The following is an 8434-nucleotide window of genomic DNA, read 5'->3' as shown; positions in this document are numbered from 1 at the left end:
AAACATCCATGTATAATGTTACGCATGCCTTGCACTCACTTTGACATTATATACAAGTCAAAATATTAGCCTCACTAAACTTTAACTTGATCATTTGCTTTCAATTTGGTTATATCCCAAATTTATCACAATTTCATGTTCTAGCATATTGCACTACCTTCAAAGAAGTATTATTTTGTATTAATCTACACACTCAAAAATTATTTCATTTATACCATTGAAACTAGACTTGAATATGAATCTAATCATATAAGCCACTTTTTCTAGTTCAATTTGTACAATTTATAGTGAATTTTCAAAGTTGACTTACAGAAGCTGTTTTGAACAGAATTTGCTACCCTATTTTCTGACTTATCCTCGATTAAAAATTCATATCTTTTTGTATACTCCTTGAAATCAGTAGCCATTTGTTTTAAACAAAACCATATTGATGTATGAATCCAACGGTATAAAAATCATTCTCTAATAATTTATGTAGTATTTATGATATTTTATAAACTTACTGTTCAGATCACAAATCTAGGCAAATTTCACTAATTTGCATTTTTATCTTATTCACCAATTCTATTAGCTTACCAAATGCACATATATGCATAAATCACAAAGTCACACAACATTAGGAGTCACTTCTTACCTTAGCAACTCTGTCACTAGCTCATCGTAAGTTCATGTTTATTTGATAACATAAGTACAAATTAAATATACACTCACCTGGTATCCTTATCTTGCAACCTTCCTTAGGAATTCACATTTCATCCTTATGATTATCCTTAGCTTTCATATTGTTTGATCTAGGGTATGAAGGCCATGAAATGGAGGAGAAAGATGACCACGTTTTCATGAAATTTTAGTTAATTTCATGTTAATTTGTCATTTATTTAAGCTTATATGAATTTAAAATTCATTTAATGGGAAATGACAAATTTACAATTAATGAAACTTAATAATTACCTTCATACCAAGCCACATAACCCTTGTCATCTTCCAAAAGTCAAAGATGAACAAAATATTTTTCCTTTTACCATTTTATCCATGCAACTTTCTAAAAATTTCAATCTTGCCATTTAAATCCAACGGTTCAAATTGAACATGGAAATAAATTCTCAAATCCAATTATCCATATTATTTTCCATCATTTTAAAATGTGGAAATAATATTTCTAACCTTAATTTATCACCCTTCAAATTTTCTCAAAATTTTTATTTAATCTGATTTACTAAATTTTTGCTGGACTTTTACACTTTCTACCTTTTAACAAAATTTTTGGATCAAGAATTTGATTCCCCCCAAAACGTCACTCTAGGAGGTGAACTATTAATTTATGGGTCAAAACACCTAACTTTTGGAAATTATATTTTTAATCCCTAAACTTTTGAGAACTACCTTTTTGATCCTTAAATTTTTCCAAACTTTATATTATGACCACTAAACTTTCAAAATTTATACTTTGATCACTAACCAAAATTTGGGGTATTACACAATCTATCAAAATGGTCCTAATTTTAAATCAATTCAGTATATTTAATCCTTCATTCATACGATGACACGAATCACGATATCATTGGAGTGTTTTTTTAATTTGATTTATATTTAATTTAAATAATTTATCCCATTCAAATGGTGACACGTGGCATCATTTTGATGGAAGGAAAATAAATTGAAACAAAGAGGTTGGGGAGTCTGAACATGTGTTTCTAAAGTAAATTAAGCCCGTTTTAACCGCTGCACCAACAAAGTATATGGCATAAGATTTACAACATTTGTTTTTTAGTTTAAACTATAAATAAGGCCAAAAAATAAAAATAAAAAGTAACAATAGAACGACTCGAACCTTGGCATGTTACTAAATATGGGCATGGGGTGGGGTAGGCCGTTTTTTGGCCGTCCCGACTCTGACTTGAAAATATATTATTTATACCCGATCCCGTCTTGCCTCAATGATTGCTAGCTTTTCTTCACTCCAAACCTACCCTTACTTTTAGATTAAAAATAATATATTTTATAATATTTTACTAAATTTTTAATAATTAAAAAAATATTTTAATGCTACAAAAAAAATTCTAAAATTCTAAATATATATTATATATAAGAGGTAAACTAACAATTAGGTTAGGTTAGATTGATAATTTTTCACTTTAAACTTGGTCCCATCTAAATCCAAAACTATTTATTATATAAATTGCCTCGTCCCACATTGAACCCAAAATTAAAAAAAAAAACACCTTTACTAGATCGAGTCAGGTAAAGACCCGTCGAGTTTAGATATTTTGATCATTCCTACCTATTACGAAATAAAAAAAATTAACCTGTCAAAACAAATGTAATTTTAGTTAATTAAATACATGTTATATTTATTTAAAAATGTAGTTAAAATAATATTTAAAACAAAAAAAAACTAAAACGTAATTTAAGTTGTTATCGCAATTTTTGTTTTTGTTTTTTTGGCATTCGTTATAGTATCAGATAAATAATGAATGTTGTAAGTATTTTCAGAAAATTGTTGCTGGCACAGTGGTAGGTGCTTATTTCCTTTGTGGACTTTAGCTCAAATCTTTATAGCTACTTCTTCAAGTAAACTTATTTCCTTTGTAGACCTTGGCTCAAATCTTTATAGCTACTTCAAATTAACTTATTTTTCTTCCATGTAATAGTGACATGTGACACCATATGATTGGAATACAAAATAATTAAGTTAAATACAAATTAAATTAAGAAAAATGCCTTCAATAATGTCGTGACACGTGTATTCATAGGATTGGAGGATTAAATATATTGAATTAATTTAAAATTATGATCATTTTGATAGATTATGTAAGTAATAAGGACTAAATATGTAATTATATCAATTGATTAACTGCCACATCAGCACTTCCGTTAACGGTTAACGGCTAGTGGCCTGATTGAATACATTTAAATAGTTGGGTGGTCTGATTGACAAGAATTCAAAAATAATGGTCAAAATAAAAGGATTTTATAGTTGGATGGTCCCTAGTATAGTTTACCCAATTTTCTTATTAGACCTCTCTGTTTTAATGGCGGCTTAAAGAATCCCTATATATAGTGGCAAACGATTACAGATAGCCCTCAGATCGCACAATTCCTCCATCAAGAAACCTAGTGAAAGCACAAACCCCAGGCTTTTGTAAAAATCAAACCCCTTCGAACTCCGATTAGGGATTGTGACAATGAGCGACGGAGAAGATGCCGTACGACGCCGTAATGCTATTGCGGAGTACCGGAAGAAACTCCTTCAACACAAAGAGTATGAATCTAGGGTTCGATCAGGTATCCTCCCACCTTTTTCTCATAGTTCCCTCAATCTAACCCTAATTGGGGTGGCTTTTCTCTTTTTCCCGGGCCTCGCTTTATTTACATTTGAATTATTATCATTTTTTGTTTGTCCGTCTACGATTTAGGATTTGGGGTTTTGCTTCCTCTCTCTGTCATATCAACACCTTGTTTGATTTACTAATGTTGCTTCTTTGGAAGTTCAATTCTTTTGTAGAGATAGCTGGGGTAGGTAAAGTTTGGCGAAATACTTTATGCTTTGGTTCCTGCTATAGATAACTACTTGTTTCAACTGAGATTATACTTTTCAGTGACTTTTACTTTGGTTGATGATTGTATTTCGTTTATGTTTTGGATGAAATTGAATTTTTTGGCTCTGAGAAAATTAAACAAAAGAAAAGAATTCTTGTAGTCTTTGGTTACGTGGAGGTGTTTTAGTTGTTTAAAGATCAGATCTTTATCTTATTAATATGGCGCATGCTTAACATGATTTTTTACTTGTTTTACTGTTGAATGTTTAGCTAGGGAGAATCTGAGAGCTGCTAAGAAGGAGTTCAACAAAACAGAAGATGATCTGAAATCTCTTCAGAGTGTTGGACAGATCATTGGAGAAGTTCTCAGGCCTCTTGATAATGAACGCTGTAAGTGCTTCTTGCCCTGCCTTGCCTATTTTTTTTTTCCTCTTTTAGCGTTGGTATTGGACTGTTGGTACATGAGTCCAAGTGGCTAAGGATCATCAATATTTGCATTGGACACAGTTTATTTGGCTATTCTTATTTTATAAAATTGCACAATTTGGAATCTGAGTAGTTGCATTTGAAATTTAGGTTGTTTGTTGATTCATTTTTCACTAGACTTGATTGCAACTACAAAATTGGATGTTTATGTGAAATTTCAGTGATTGTTAAAGCAAGCAGTGGCCCTCGCTATGTGGTTGGTTGCCGCAGCAAAGTTGATAAGGAGAAGCTAACTTCAGGAACTCGTGTAGTTCTTGATATGACAACACTTACAATAATGCGGGCCCTTCCTCGTGAGGTAAGTATTAGCATCCTAATTGGTTCAGCTGTAAATAAATTTATAAAAGCAAGATTGCTTTGCAGATATCTGAAAGCATGGTGCATCTTTGGTTGACAGGTTGATCCAGTTGTTTACAATATGTTGCATGAAGACCCTGGTAATGTCAGCTACTCAGCTGTTGGTGGTTTATCTGATCAAATTTGAGAGCTAAGGGAATCCATCGAGCTCCCACTCATGAATCCTGAGCTTTTCCTTAGAGTTGGAATTAAACCTCCCAAGGTGATTATTGCTTCCTGTCTTCGTCCCTGTTGATTCCTGAATTTCAATGGATGTGCTTGTGCATGATGACAGGGGAAGCATGTTGTGACGGAGTGTTATATGGTTGATAATCATCTGAAATTGCCTGTTTTCTTTGCAGGGTGTCCTCCTCTATGGACCTCCTGGTACAGGTAAGACATTGCTAGCCAGAGCAATAGCAAGCAATATTGATGCTAATTTCCTGAAGGTCGGTTTTTTGTACCTATGACTTACCTTGTGGTTTTCTCATCCTGTCCTTAAATGATTTCTTTTTACCTTCTTTCCATCTGTATCCAGGTTGTTTCAAGCGCAATAATTGACAAGTACATTGGAGAAAGTGCAAGGCTGATACGAGAAATGTTTGGATATGCCCGTGATCACCAAGTGAGAGCCTGGAGTTATGAATGTTTCTTTATGCTTCTTTTTATATGTTACTGTCTTATGTTTATTTCTTTTTGTTCAGCCTTGCATCATCTTTATGGATGAGATTGATGCCATTGGTGGGCGCCGTTTCAGTGAGGGAACAAGCGCTGACCGTGAAATACAGAGAACGCTGATGGAGTTGCTTAATCAACTTGATGGATTTGATTCACTTGGGAAGGTACACAGTTTTGTCATAAACAGAGTTCAAGATTGTGATCTAAAGCATATATTCTACTTGACATAGTTGATAGTTTATAATATTTATGCTTTGTATGATTTAGCTCACTAAGTGGTTAAAGAGTGGCGTATTCTGGTAGCTTGTTTCTGTAAACTTCTAAGCGCCTTTAATTACTATTTTATCTCTTTTATGGTCCTCGGAAAACAGGCCTACCCGTTAATGTCATCAAGTGTGTGCCAGGTGGCATTATTATTTTTAATTTAATGCATATATGGACTGGAGCTCAAATTTCTCTTATTTTAACCTTCATTGCTGCTCAGTACTTGGGTTTGTTCTTTTGTTCCCAAAACCATTGTCAACTTAAAATTGTTTCATGTAGGTTAAAATGATCATGGCTACAAATCGACCTGATGTTCTAGATCCTGCCCTTCTGCGCCCTGGGCGGCTAGACCGAAAGATTGAGATTCCATTGCCAAATGAGCAATCAAGAATGGATATCCTCAAGATTCATGCTGCTGGCATTGCCAAGCATGGTGAAATCGACTATGAGGCAGTTGTTAAACTTGCAGAGGTTGGTCAACGGCGTGGGTTGTCTCTCTTTCGTTGCTGTAATTCCATCACTAATATAGTTTGTCTCCATTGCTTTAGGGCTTTAATGGTGCTGATCTGCGAAATGTTTGCACGGAGGCTGGAATGTCAGCAATCCGTGCTGAACGTGACTATGTCATCCATGAAGATTTCATGAAGGTATATACCATATAACCATGAAATTTTAAAGAATGTCATTTCATTTGGGTTTATGTGCAGAGATTTCTGGACATGGTAATTTCCCCATTTTCCAATATTGTGGCATTACAAAAATTTGGATAGCTGCTAACGGTGTGCGTGCTTCTATGTGGTTAAATTGCAGGCAGTAAGAAAATTGAACGAAGCCAAGAAACTGGAATCGACTGCTCATTACAGTGCTGATTTTGGGAGAGAGTAGAACTTCTGTGCTTGTTGAAGCCATGGAGTACCGGGCAGTGCATATTTATATTTTCTATTTCCACCTCAAGTTAAATGTTCGCCTCGTGTATCCAACATATTCTGAATTGTACTGTTTTAAATATCATTACCCTTCATATGACAAAAAGGCTGCGCATGATTACAGTACCCAGGGTGACGTGTGATGGAGGCTTTTGAATGTCGTAGTAAATGGACTTATTTTACCCTGAAATTATGGGATATTATTGGTCTTTATTATTAAAAAACCCTATTAATTATTTTTTAACAATACCCTCTTTAACATATTTGTTAGAAAAATAACCTATGAATACCTTATGTCTCACGAGACGCGTGCATGGCTTTGCTTTCTACAAGGCGCAAGGAACGTCCTACCTAGACGAGGAAGAAATTTAATATTAGAATTTAACATCTCGTATCTTACGTAAAGCGAGTTTCTTAGAAATTTTCTTAGAAATTGAATTGTCTCGAGAAATTTATTACAAGTTGTATTTAATGTATCTCTCGTTTTTTGAAGAGCGGGACGAGTGTTGTTTTTTCAAAAAATTTGATTTTAGTGTTAAATTTAATATTTTTTGGTTAAATAATATTTAATTTTAAAATGCATATAACCTCTACGTTATATAAAATTTGTACGTTATATTTTGATTACATAATATTCAGGATAATAACATCTTCAAAAAGTAGATTTAGGGCAATAACATTTTCAAAAAGTAGATTGTTATATAAATAGACACTAATAATAGAAAATTTGACATTCATGTGCAACTTGACGAAACAAATTTATTTCATGGTTTCAAAAATAAGAAGCATAACAAGTACATAAATTGTCATAATGTCGAGACTAACGTTGGAGGTCTGAATTACGCATAAAGTTGGTAAGACAATTGTAGTCTTCAATTTGTTCTGGGAAGGTAATGTGGTGATGATACCACGACTGTAAATGTAAAAAATGATTCATCTCCGGACGAATAGATAGTAATTTTATTTTCGTGAGATCAAGAGCTCTCACGATTCGAAGTCCTTTATCCCTTAATTCACCCCTAAAACAAAATAAAATGAGGCCATAGACATATATGGAAAGAAGATAAGCGTTATCGACTGCTTGCTTCAAACTATATAGGCCGAAGTCCGAATTTGTTCCACTACAAAATTAAACATGCCCTCTGTATAAAGCTTCAGGATTGTTAGCATGAAGGCATCTTTGGTGAATCACCTTCTCGTGTTGATCCCACGACACGATAGTAATATTCTTCATGGAAACGTTTCAGAAAATGTAATCTTGGTTGACAACTTCAAGAAAACTCTTGCAACTCAATTACGCGTTGACGAAATCGAGGATGGAGTTAGAAGCAACATGAAGTAGAAATTTTGTTAAGACTTTTGTTGGGAATTCGATAATATTAAAAAACATTTTATGGCATTTTGCTTTGAAGTCAGTTTAGGAAGCCTTCCACATATTTATAACAAGCCCCACACTCGTCCCAAAGCGATGATTTAATGGACCTCACTTTTCCCAGAACGCGAGGTATACATTGGAAAGGCGCGACACTTTAAATCGAATAAAATCCAACGGTTCATAAGGAATTTGCGTTCCATACGACACGAGATACGTCTCGTTTTTCGTACAACGCGAGGTCTTAATTCTAAAATATAATAACATTATTATTAAATGTAAAAAGAACCCATAAAATCAAATAAATTTGTACCAAATATGGAGTTATTATTTTAAAAATCTCGAAGCTAAAAAATGGGTTGATAGAAATTATCGTTGAGTAATTTGGGATGTTAAACGAAATATTTGTGAAATGTTTGAGGTTACAAGCATGGTTTTGCAACTTCTATTTCAATTGAAACTGATGTGAACACATATGAAAAATTGTAAACAGTGTACGGTTTATGTAAATAACTTAAGCGATTTGTACATTTCAGTTTTATTGCATAGGAGGGGAAATGAGAAATAGATGTGGCCTTCTATAGTGAACAGATACCGCAACACAAGAGAAACACAAAGGAGAACTTCGTCTTCTTTCTTCGTTCAGTTGGTATTGAGCACAAAGGAAAAAGCTCAGAAGTGTTTTTTGAAGGGTATTCGTTTGGACATAATTCATGGAGGAAGAAGTTTCTCGAAAAGGAAGAAGTTTCTCGAAAAGCCCAAAATGAAATATAGATGCCACCAGAAGAGGATACCTTAACACTATTCTTGGTACCGTGGGTACAAAATAAAAA

General features: G+C 33.7%; 1 pseudogene; it reads left to right on the top strand.

The window, feature by feature from the left end:
* The first annotated feature begins 3116 nt into the window (after positions 1 to 3116).
* On the top strand, positions 3117 to 6438 carry LOC120216684 (annotated as a pseudogene).
* The last annotated feature ends 1996 nt before the right edge of the window (positions 6439 to 8434 follow it).

Source organism: Hibiscus syriacus, unplaced genomic scaffold, assembly GCF_006381635.1.
Source record: "Hibiscus syriacus cultivar Baekdansim isolate YM2019G1 unplaced genomic scaffold, ASM638163v2 tig00110163_pilon, whole genome shotgun sequence".
Lineage (NCBI taxonomy): Eukaryota > Viridiplantae > Streptophyta > Magnoliopsida > Malvales > Malvaceae > Hibiscus > Hibiscus syriacus.
This window is presented reverse-complemented; position numbering and strand designations above follow the sequence as displayed.